Source organism: Halichondria panicea, chromosome 1 (assembly GCF_963675165.1).
Source record: "Halichondria panicea chromosome 1, odHalPani1.1, whole genome shotgun sequence".
Classification (NCBI taxonomy): Eukaryota; Metazoa; Porifera; class Demospongiae; order Suberitida; family Halichondriidae; genus Halichondria; species Halichondria panicea.
In genome coordinates, this window is record NC_087377.1 from 5689110 (window position 1) to 5700787 (window position 11678).

General features: G+C 40.5%; 2 long non-coding RNA genes across 4 annotated transcripts; both read left to right on the plus strand.

Moving 5' to 3' along the window:
* The first annotated feature begins 746 nt into the window (after window positions 1-746).
* LOC135352431 (uncharacterized) lies at window positions 747-1703 on the plus strand. Of its 2 annotated transcripts, none has more exons than XR_010399787.1 (5): window positions 747-882; window positions 934-1014; window positions 1056-1125; window positions 1185-1248; window positions 1307-1703. It is a non-coding gene; the product is annotated as an uncharacterized LOC135352431 (long non-coding RNA). The 2 variants fall into 2 exon arrangements; XR_010399788.1 differs by having other exon boundaries at window positions 1071-1125.
* A 7389-nt stretch (window positions 1704-9092) lies between these two features.
* LOC135352430 (uncharacterized) lies at window positions 9093-11353 on the plus strand. 2 transcript variants are annotated; one of them, XR_010399786.1, is made up of 7 exons: window positions 9093-9765; window positions 9831-10128; window positions 10178-10391; window positions 10482-10566; window positions 10648-10762; window positions 10834-11019; window positions 11137-11350. It is a non-coding gene; the product is annotated as an uncharacterized LOC135352430 (long non-coding RNA). The 2 variants fall into 2 exon arrangements; XR_010399785.1 differs by lacking the exon at window positions 9093-9765 and having other exon boundaries at window positions 9780-10128; window positions 11137-11353.
* Window positions 11354-11678: the final 325 nt, after the last annotated feature.

Below are 11678 nucleotides of genomic sequence, written 5' to 3' on the forward strand. Positions count from 1 at the left end.
GTGTGTAGCAAGCCAATTACTGTGAGCTGACAGCTAAAGAGGTACGGTATCTAAAGAGGTACGGTATATTAATTGTATGGCTGCATTAAAACAATTGAGAAGAGAATGAAAGTATTAAAATGTTCTCCTGAATAGCCATAGGCATCTGCAATGAAGAAAAAATGTATTATAATTATTAATAATTGTTACATGTACGTGTATATCAATATTAAGGACAACGTTTTTCACTAAATACTGGTGAGTTGGAATCTTGAAACATTACTAAAGGGTTAGGTTATGATGTACACATTTTCCGGCACCGATACAAATTAATAGGCATACCTTAAGGTTAGGGTATTGTGATCACTCATGAATATTCATGAGTTTAATTCTGTCAGCTTTTTCTCTTTTGCAGGTTCAAAGAAGTCTGCTGTACTTATATTGTATGATTATCAACTCTATTGCTATTGTTTTGTGTAAGAATGTTATGATTATGAAGATGCATGAATGGGCATCAAAACCGCAAGTATATAGACTATTTTTTGCGTCAATTTATAAGAGCAGTAAGTACTGAGGGGTCCGCAACAGCCAGGAATCTCGTACAAAATTTTTGGAATCTCAACTGAAATCTTGAAATCTCACTTGGAATCTTGAAATCTTGTGGAATCTCTCTTATGGAATGTTAATGAGATACCCGTAAATGTATATAAATACACCGTATACTTCGCCGTAGATTATTATTGAGGCTGCAGTCGCGGTTGCAGTAGCCTCGAGACCAGGCCGATTATCGAGGCTATACGGTTGCAGTTGCGGTTGCTGCTATTTAAAACTAGTTCCGAGTACATCTCTCTCATAGCATGCAGCTCTGTGTGCAGATTATAGACGATTCCTAAAGAGATTAAGGTGAGTTTAACCAGCATAATAATAATAATAATTATAGTTGTATACATGCAGGCTGAACAGCAAAGTGATGGACAAAGCTATCCCAAAATCAGCTCCAAACTGCCCACTCTTAATGCCGAGAGTGAGCTTATGGTGAGTGAGTCTGATGCAGTACCAGCGTAAAAGTTGCATAGATCTATGCATCACAGGACGGACGAAGTGAGGGACAAGGCTCCAAGTCCAAACTGTCCACTCTTAATGAGAGTGAGCTTATGGTACCAGCGTAATAATTGTTGTCATGAAAGTTTGTATATGCATCACAGGATGGACGAAGCGAGGGACAAGGCTCCCCTACTCATCTTAAATGGTAGTGAGCTTATGGTGCCGGTGAGTCTGACCTCCAGTGTACCAGTGTACATGAAAAATTTGTAATTATGCATCACAGAATGGACAAAGCGAGGGACAAAGCTCTCCCAAACCAAATGACTGTGCATGCACTGTTTGCAGCTGCATATTGTACCAGCATTGCACATGGACTAGATCCATGTTCCCTTGTTTACGACCAGCACCACTTGTACAAGTGTTTCACTATACAAAAACAATGGATCTCGTTACTGTCTTCCGAACAAAAAGACCAGGACCTGCACGCACTTTGAAAATCCCTGTCTATTGCTACTGTCGATGTGCAGATGATGGCCAAGGAATGGTAGGCTGTGACGGATGTGAAGATTGGTAGATGCATTGACGCCGCCAAAGTAAAAAAGGTATTGCACCAAGTGTCGATAAAGTAGTTAGAATCAATGACTTTATAGTCAACAAGTATAGTCTTTATAATTATTGTATGTTCATCAATTCAGATATAATATATACTATTATAATAATAAGTGCTCATACTAGATGTCCAGAGTTAATTGCTCATACTATATGTCACTATATATGTCTATAGTCTAGCCTGCCTATGGCTATGGATCTAGAATAAATAGTACATCTAGCTTTGTTAGTCGGCGCCGCCGCCCTCTACCGTTGCCTGGAAGGAGGACAGCGCTAGTTATGGGCAATAGGTAGTTATGCATGGGCAATAGGTTAAGTTGGAGCACATACGACAAGCTGAGAAAGAATGAAAGCTTAGAAAACCCTTCCAGGAAACGCCTTACTGAAAACAGCACACCTAAGCGTCGAAAAAACACAGCAGTTGAATTTGACAAAGAAAAACTTCCTGAAGAAGCAAGTGCTTGGAGCACAAACCAAACTGTCCGCTTAGTTCAGAAAAACGGCGGACAAATTATTAAAGAATTTCTAGCCAACAATGAAATACAACGTCCCACAAGAGCTCCAAGAAGAGCGAAGAAAAAAACCCACCACGGTGTGTCTTTTCCAATGCACGCACCAGCAACAGCTCACAAACAAACTATCAAAGAAAAGATTGAAAACAAATTAATTTTAATTGGAGAAAATAATTATAGTAGAGCACGAAATAAAGTGATTTCGTGTGGACAAAGACACAAACACAATAGAGAAACTAATATACTTAAGCCACACTAGACATATCAAACTCTCAGATATACGACAGAAAATGATGGATGACCATGATTGTGATTAGAAACAGTTGTGATGAGTGCCTAGCGGAACTTACTGACGAAAGCAGACTTACTGAACTAAACATCCTACACACTTTTTCACTATCTATAACAGACATTCGAAATCTCCTAAAGAGTTTCACGCATAAGGCATATTAAAGTATGGCATGATCACTCAGAAATAGCTGGACACGGACATTTACTAGTTCTGGTAGGTACAACCCAGCTTTTTATTATACCACTCAAGAACTATCCAAAAGAGGAATACATTTAGATGTACTGGACGTTGTAGAACAGCCTTACATACATATCCTAGGTCGATCAACATCTAGCCTGCAATTCTATTTCACGAGTATAGACTAGATTGCATCAAAGAATTACAGGCACCTGCATGTCAAGTACAATCAATATGGTGTAAAGGATGTGTTTCATGGTGATGGGCCAGCACAGCAAGTGGAAGCAGGAGCAAAAATTGGTGGTCACTACCTGTGTGTTGGTTATGCTGCTCACAGTGCAATTTTTAACGATTATAGCTTATTGTTTTCGAGCCGACAGCTTATGGAGAGACAAGCGTTTGTCACTAAGGGTCAAGCATAGAGAAAAGGAAGTACCAAACCACTGGACAAGCTGAGTGTTAGCGAATTGAGAACAGAACTACAGGCGCACGGCGTAACAACGGGAAAAAAGAACAAGACTGACCTGCTCCAAGTTTACAAAAAACTAAGAGCAGGAATTAATCATGTTCCTGCACTACTTCAAGGAAATCCAAAAGCGGACATAAAGGCCCTACCATCTGGAGGATTATGAAATAATGGCAACATTGAAATAATGGCAACAGAGCCTCTACATGACCTTAAAGGCAATCTTGTAGAAGAGACTCTATAGCAACTCTCAACGGAACGATTCGTGAATCAATTCAAGAAGTTATGGATGCTGCTTTCGCTAAGGAAACATTAAGATGCTCAGATTATCAGAAAGGTATAATATTGCTATATATAATGATTCAATTAAGCCGCGTGAAGTCAAACGATCACCTGGTAATGGTGAAGACAGTGTGTCGTTTGAGAGGCACAACAATGTACTTAGGACTGAATGGACAAAGTCAAACAGGAATGCTATGTTGGTCGAGCAATTAATTAAAGGACCTTACTTTTGTCATTCGTAGACAATATCGTCGCTAAATATCCCTTTTTGCAAGATCATTAACAGGTAACATGGGTACTTCTTGCATGAATGCTGGGAACCCACTCCAACTGTTTTTGCAGCTGCTAAAAGAGCTAGAACATAATTATTGCGAATCGAGTGCTAGGAGTGACGAAAGTCTGGGAAATGGATTGAGACCTGGGTACCTAATATTGTCCCGATCTGCTGTCACATACTGCTATCTTTGTGAAATCGTTTCACTAGGTAACTATTGTGTACTTAATTAGCGCATGTGTATTAGTGTACCCTTGAGTGATGTGCGACATGTACTCATTCATGATAAAAATTGGAATGAAGTGCTGCTTGCATTATAGTGGCTGGCAAAAAATCTGTAATACTAGAGACAGAAAATCGCAGTTAAACACCCATCCATCTGAGGAATGTGTGAGCACAAGCAAACAACAAGCACACACACTACATGAAAAATTCACGTTTGGCGAAGACAAAAGATACTATTTGTTGTTCTACTACTAGTCAACGTACATTCTTGGTCGAAAAAGTAATATAGATTAATAAAGAGAAGAAAATATAGAGTATAAAGTCCTCACTAAAATGTGTGTTTACTTGTATCAAAACTTCATTCAAAAATGTCTACGCCCCCATTTGCCTCGTTCGGAGATTTACTATACATGTTTGTAGAGGGTGTCCTTTACAAAGCGCAGAAACAATATTTAGAGAACAAAGAATGTTTGGAGTACCAAACTTTGTGCAAAGTTCAATCCTTGTCAGTCCGACGAAGTGTTACTTGTCACATTTGTAATGATTTATAAGAAAATTACTGTGACTCGTGTTGAGACAGTCAAATAATTGTACCCTGGGAACTGCTGAAAAATAAGATTCTGTTTTACCAATTTACCAACCATTTAGTGCACGTAACCGGTAAATTTGCCATGTGTTCGACAAATTGGCCAGACAATGTTATAGTGCTAGTACTAGTTCTGTAGTTAGTATTGCTACTTTTGAAAGGTGAAAACAGAAACGACTGAACCATCTTGTTGAGTCACTCAAGGAAAAAATGTTGTAAGCATTTTGATGGATGGCTCCACAGATCCCCTACAGGTGGAAATTATGTCCTTTCATTTCTAATCCTTTCATTTCTAAATCCTTATATTGAGTGACATTGAGCATCTTTCGCCCTCACATGCAAGCCAAGTCAAGATGAAAGCAGTCAACATGGAAGAAGTAGAGGACTAGGTCTAGGATCACAGAATCTTCACAAAATGAGCCTGGGATGGAATCCGCCCATGTTAGTATGATCGCAACTGTAATAGCGATTGTCTCAAGTTCTATTCTTGCTGTGTTGCCGTGTTGAAAAAATAAAGTTCAAATCCCAAACAAAAAATAAAATACAAAAAATGAAGTACATAAAAATGTGCTATAACTAAAAACCTTTATCGACTATTACTGGTTTCAAGTTTGTTAAGCAACATGATTTGCATTTGAATAGTATCATACGGCTACGCGAGACAGGGTGGGTATAGCATGTTACCCTTCAGGAGTGATGTCCAGTGTTGCCTACACTTGGGGGTACACTACCTGGGATGTCCTACGATATAGGACATCCTAGGACAGTCCCACCATGCTGTATAGTAAGTAGGGTCTGTCTTTACAATGGGTGACACATATACTTGGGATGATTTGACAGTACCGGGACGCCCCATCAGTTAGTTGTTTAGTCCGGAGGATCCCATGCACCCGAAAAGACCAAAACTTTCATCAGAACTTGCAGTTCTTAGAGCCTATGGCATTTATCTCTCATCAAGCAGTTGCTCCGCCATCTGACAGCTCATGTGAATATATTTGCAACCGTGATGTCATCAACAGCAACAAAAATCACAAAGAAGCTCTGCTTGATAGTGTTGTAGGTTAGTGGCAATAGCTGAAGATGCAGTCCTATAACTCAAGCTAAACGTGTGATACTGGCTGCGTAGGTGTTGTAGCAACCACCAAGCCTTAAATAATGCCATGCCTCATTTTTGAAAGAGGTTGCACTGTTTTTGTTACAAAAAGCCACCACCAGCCCCCCTGGAATTTTTACTGAGACGGTGCTTACGGAATAACAGTGAGCGAGTACAAGCCAATTTTAGCTGGTAGCTGTTGTACAAGCCTTTAGCTACAGTGTATGTCTTAAAGGCTGCAAGTGTTCGACAGGTTGTTTGACAGGACGGTGTGGCTGCAAGAAAAGGGGGAAGCATTGTTCAATTGGCTGTGAGTGTTTAAATTGTAGCAATAATATATAGCAGAGCCAAGACAGAACGAAGCTCACATTAAAGAAGATGTGGAGGCAGGCCGATTGACAGACAGAGAAGGGGAAGACATCGTCGACTGGGTGTTTGGACAAAATACAGGGAGTGACAGTCAAACTAATCAGTCCGAATCAGAGCCTGAGTTAGACGAAGATTAAACAAGAATTGTTTGTTATGTTTAAGATATTGTTTGTTATGATTTTACTTGCTTTACTAGACATGCTAAAACAAGTGACAAAAAATTTTGGTAACATCCTTACTTAGCATACACTTGGATGTAATCGATTGCTTTGTCGTTGTTAGGTCAGCCGAGTGTTCAGTTGAGCACATTAATATATATCTTTGATTGTAGGCAATAATATCACTAAAAGCAGTTTTGCTACCTTAAGTGCTGTAGCATTCATTGCGTTGTTGGCTACATCTTTCTCAGAGCCCACTGTAAAACTGGAGAGTTGTTTTGAGAGGTCGTTGATGAGCTGCTCGAGGTCTGCATCTGTACTGTGGCATTTACTAGTCTGGAGAATAATCAGGTGAGATTTGTAACATGTATGGCAAACTTTGTCGTTTTGAAGTATATGGCCATCAAAATCTGTGTGTTTTCTTAGGTACTCCTATCTTTCTAGGATTTGAGTGGTTATTAACTCTCGATGTGGTTCCACAAGTAGTACAACATATACTTGCTTTGATGGCTGCACTAAATCATACACTATGTGGTAGTGTCGTTTGCATAGTGGGATTGGTATCTGTAGTTCAGCAACTCCTGTCATCCCTATCCTCCTCTCGCTACTACAAATCAAAGATACCAATAACTAATACGGAAGCCAATTAGGGCAATTCGTGGGTTCTAACATTTGCAGTTCAATGCCCTCGAAAATTCCAATTTAGCGTGTCGAAGTGCTGAGCTCTTTGGGTTTACCGAGTGGCGCTAGTATAGCATCTGTACATTCTAATACACTGCATGCATATGCTTTTCTGTTTGGTTTGTCCCATCGTGGTGTGTATGTATATCATCCCCTAAACAGCGTGTTACACAAACCTGGCGAGTGAAATCAATGTTCAAGGAGGCTACAAGGGTACGTGCTGGCTCACTTTGTCAGTTGCTTGGACTACTCATATTCTCACTGATGCCATGGCACAACTCACATACTCCGTTGTCCGCAACACTGTCACTGACTTCCCTAAAAGAAAGCTGCCTTCTAGTTGTTCGTAGCCATTTCCCTAGACACTGTTTACAAATGTTTGTATTTATATATTTATATTAGAACTGTGTGACACAACACACCTGGAATGTCTATAATGTGTCCATAGTCTGTGTGGTGCACTCCATCTTGTGGGACTCCATGTGGTTTGACATGGAAATTGTGGTTAAGTTTTGCAAGCTCATAACTTTTGCTTCAAAGCTGGGTACAAGCAAATATTTTTGTAAAGTAATGCTCAAAGCTTATAAATTTTGTTGATACTCATCACGTAGCGTCACTTTGTTAGCAAAAACTGTTTGTCACTTGATCTGGAGGAGTACTATCATATGACATAGAGTGCTATTTGAGCTCGTGGAGCCAAACTCATAAAAGCTTAACAACTATTCTCGTGTATGCATGTAGACTAGGAACAGTTCTACGTGCCTGAGCTCGTTCGTGAGTGTATGTACAGGAATATAAGTGTGTGAATATTTAATTACTTGTAGTATTAGCTTCATTTTGCTACTTCCGTTGCAAATAAATTTGCGTACTTAGATAGTACTTCCGGAATCTTGGCGGAGCAACTGCAAGAGCTGGCTATAGATCTACAATCCTCTGCTGGCCCTTCGCCACTAGGAGTTGTTTTAATATCTCCAAATAATAAATGCACAGCCTGCTCGTTAAAGCTGACAGACCGAGCAAGATTGTGTTGTACACTGAACAATTTGGTACCATTCATGGAACACAGTACAGAAAAATCTGCAAACGATTTCGCGCTGGGTGCTCTTTTGTCCAGCACTATGAATACCACACAAATGGGGGGGGGGGGGGGGGATGTTGTGTATGAAGATGATTCTCTGTCGCTTCCGTACTTCATCTCAACTAGAGAAACAGGGTTTCAAACATCCCTTCTGCAACGGTTTGATATCAAAATACTAATTGGCCAGCTGTCATACAAGCAGCGCAGTGATAGGTATGATGAAGCTAAGAAAACTTTGAGAACGACAGCAGCTCCTGTAGAGTGCTTGCCACATAAAAGGTAAAATTAATAATTACAGTGATGACAACTGCATATTAACATGCAATGATCCATCACTTCAAGAAGCAGACTGCCTAGCAATGGACAGGCGAAGGTTGGAGCTGGCACATTTCAAGTTCGCTATTCTCAATATTTATGCCTCGAGTCGTAGCCGCACGAGGGATACGGTAAAGCTGACTGTGTGTGTGTGTGTGTGTGTGTGCGTGTGTTCCAGCTGTAACTGCTCAGCGATTGCAATGCGACGAAAACTAACAACTTCTATTTTTCGTGGATTAGCAAACTAAAGCTTCTTTCTCGAGTTATGGCTAGTGTGACTCACATTGAAGGCTGTTGCAGTCTCTTCAGAATCTTTTATAGCATCATCTGTTTGCACAAACTTTCTATTCAACTTATGAGTTAGCCTTGTACTAAAGTGCTAGCTTTTTGTTAGCTACAAGAGTCAGAAAGAACTGCTAAAGAAGGCTAGCTAGCTATTATAGTATACTGATTTTTGTGAACTTGCAGACACACCCCTTATTCCTGTGGATGTAATGCGCATGCGCACTCAATACCAACGTGTAAAACAATTCATTTTGAGCCCCAGATCCTGGCAGAATCAATTTTCTTCTTTGTTGAGGTCCTGGTAAGCAGTGGCGTAGCCAGAGGGGGGCAGAGGGTGCTCCAGCACCCCCCTCTGGCCTCAGACTCTGCTCCACAAGTTCATTTTACTAACTAGCTAAGCTAGCTAGCTGATATGAGATCGAGAGTAACTAGAGCTCTATAATTGCACGATCAACTCAAAACTCCACCTCTAACTATCTAGCTCCACCTCCAAATATTCATTCCAGTCAGTGCACATGCGCAAAGCCACGTGCTGAGCAGACCAAGGTCCCCCACAGAGTTGCAGACTGTTAATGTTCAGCAGCTATCACCATCATCATCATGAGTATTTTTCCGTTGAGCCCAGTTCACAGAGCAGCACTGCAACTGTGTTGCTGTTACCCTGTGAGAGCTATCACCATCATCATCATGAGTATTTTTCCGTTGAGCCCAGTTCACAGAGCAGCACTGCAACTGCAAGTGGCTTGCCACCCTGTTTTGCTAATTCACAAGCAGAACCTGGTTAGCAGCTGCATGATTTAATTGTCACAACTCAAAACAATGCATTTTATAGGACATCTTCAAATGAAGATGTGGCTTAACCACCAGTACCCTCAAAGCAGCAGTACCCTCATTTCTTTAGCCAGATTGCGTTAGAATCAATCTCAGAGCATGTAACAGCAAACATTTTCTGGGGGAGTGCCCCCACCCCCATTGGTAATTCGTTCATCAAGCACCCCCCTATCTCAAATCCTGGCTACGCCCCTGGTAAGCTTGTACTTTTTTGTGATTGAATTCTGCTTATCTCACAGACTACTGCCTTTGACAAAGGTTTGCTCCCACTTGATCAGTATGCATTATTAACTGTGGACACCCCTTTGCTTTGAAACAATCAAAGCACATTGTAAATTATTTACCTCTTCTATAACTACTTTTGAGCGAAAGCAAAAACATGGCGAGAGGCTTGCAACACTCGTTGCAGCTGGTATCCATCATTATTAAGTGCGAAAGACGTTGTGTTCACGCTAGGGAATGTGGATGAAGCAGTGCTAGAAGAAGTACTACTTTTTGTTCTCATCCAAGTATGGAGTTTGTGCTATTAATTAATCACATGCTGCCCTTAATGCGTGCATCGTTCATTATATAGGTCATGCTTGTAAGTATCCCGGGTGTAAGAGTGTCATGGTTCTAGATGGAAACATAAAGAACCATCGTGATGTCTGTAAGGCTAGAGATGCAGGCTATACTGAGTACGAGGGACTTCCAGGATCTATTAAGACCGGGTGCATGAATACACCTTCTGTAAAATACACCAAGTACGAATTTGTGGTACAAATAATACACTGGACACAGATGCTACCGCCCCTCCTGTCAGTGCAACATATAGTGAAGTAGTGGAGAGGATTTTAGAGAAAAGGACTACAAGAAATGCCAATTACTACAAGGTTAGTTTTGTGTAATTAACAGCTATTTCATTTAAATGCGCGATTATAGATACTATGGGTAGGAAAGGAAGAAGTGTCTGCATCTTGGGTACACGAAGACATCATTCCCCAATCAGCCGTCACTGAATTTCAAAGTGGTATCATGCCAGAAGTCCATATAGACGAAGAATCGAGCTGTAATCAGCTATCGTTTACAGCTAATGTGCATGTCAGCTCAAACCAAGAAGAAAACAACAGTGTTGGATATCACTTAGCAACTCTGGGTAATCACTTATTTGCATGACCTTATTTATAATTATATACCAACGCACGTGAATATACACAATCATGACTATATGAATATAATTATGTAGATAGTGCTCTGCTTCAAACTGAAGGTCTGAGCTGCAATACAGAAAAGGACAAAGGAAAGAAGCTTAATTAATTATCATACAGCAGGTATATCTTGCTCATCATGCATCATAATGATAATTATTATAGTCATATAATTTAATTATTATGTTACATAATTATATGCAGGGATTATAGCTGGGATTTGGCCTTGCGGAGTTATCACCATGTTGTCAGAACTGTTCGTAGCTAAATCCAAGAGCCAACTACTATAGACGAAACTCATCACATCTATTAACTCTGAGTAAGCCATATTCAATCATATATAATTATACCTGCAGCGGCATTATTATTATTATTGTTACATGTATATAGATTATATCTGCTGACGATGGTTGCCATTTACGAAAGTTTGCCAGAAATCCTTCTAGGAAGGACCTCACTCAAACCGCCAAGGAACTAGCTACCCTGGAGATAGTAGTCGACAAAATGCACATGGGTCACGTGGATACAAAGTGCCAAGAGAATTGTGATGCTCGGAGGTTTGTGGATCTGGATGAAGTAAGTATAAACAGTGATGGCGCAGAGTTTGGCAAATACGATTGCGCATTTATACTACATATAGCATGCAGTTCCTCGATCTTGTCTCCTCCTTATGTTTAAGCATCGTAATTTTAGGTCGACACGGAGGTTTGTGAACAAACATTTGCCTGCATGGCTGTCAAGGTACAAGAAGATATCAAGGAAGATGAACAGGCACCACTTCATGTTTTATTTGTTGTACATTTGCAACTTGCACAACCAGAGCAAAATTAATCAACTCTGGCTTTTTCGTGCATACAACTACGTAATCGTTTTACAGTTACCTTTGATAATATTATCCATGCATGTGACAGGGCCTAGGAGACATGCACATACAAAAGACGGTTATATACAAGATCCTCCGTGGGATCTCAAGCAGAATCCAACGAACGGTGTATATATGCATGTATATAATTCTGTTCCAGGGAAGATCCCATGCAGGATCCTCTGGACACACAGGAGGATCCCAAGCAGGATCCTCCAGACATAATTATATATTATACACAAACACATGAGGATCTCAAGCAGGATCCTCCGGACACAGGTGTATGTATAGCTATGCAGGATCCTCCGGACACAGGTGTATATGCAGAATCCTGCGGACACACAGGAGGATCCCAAGCAGGATCCTCCGGACA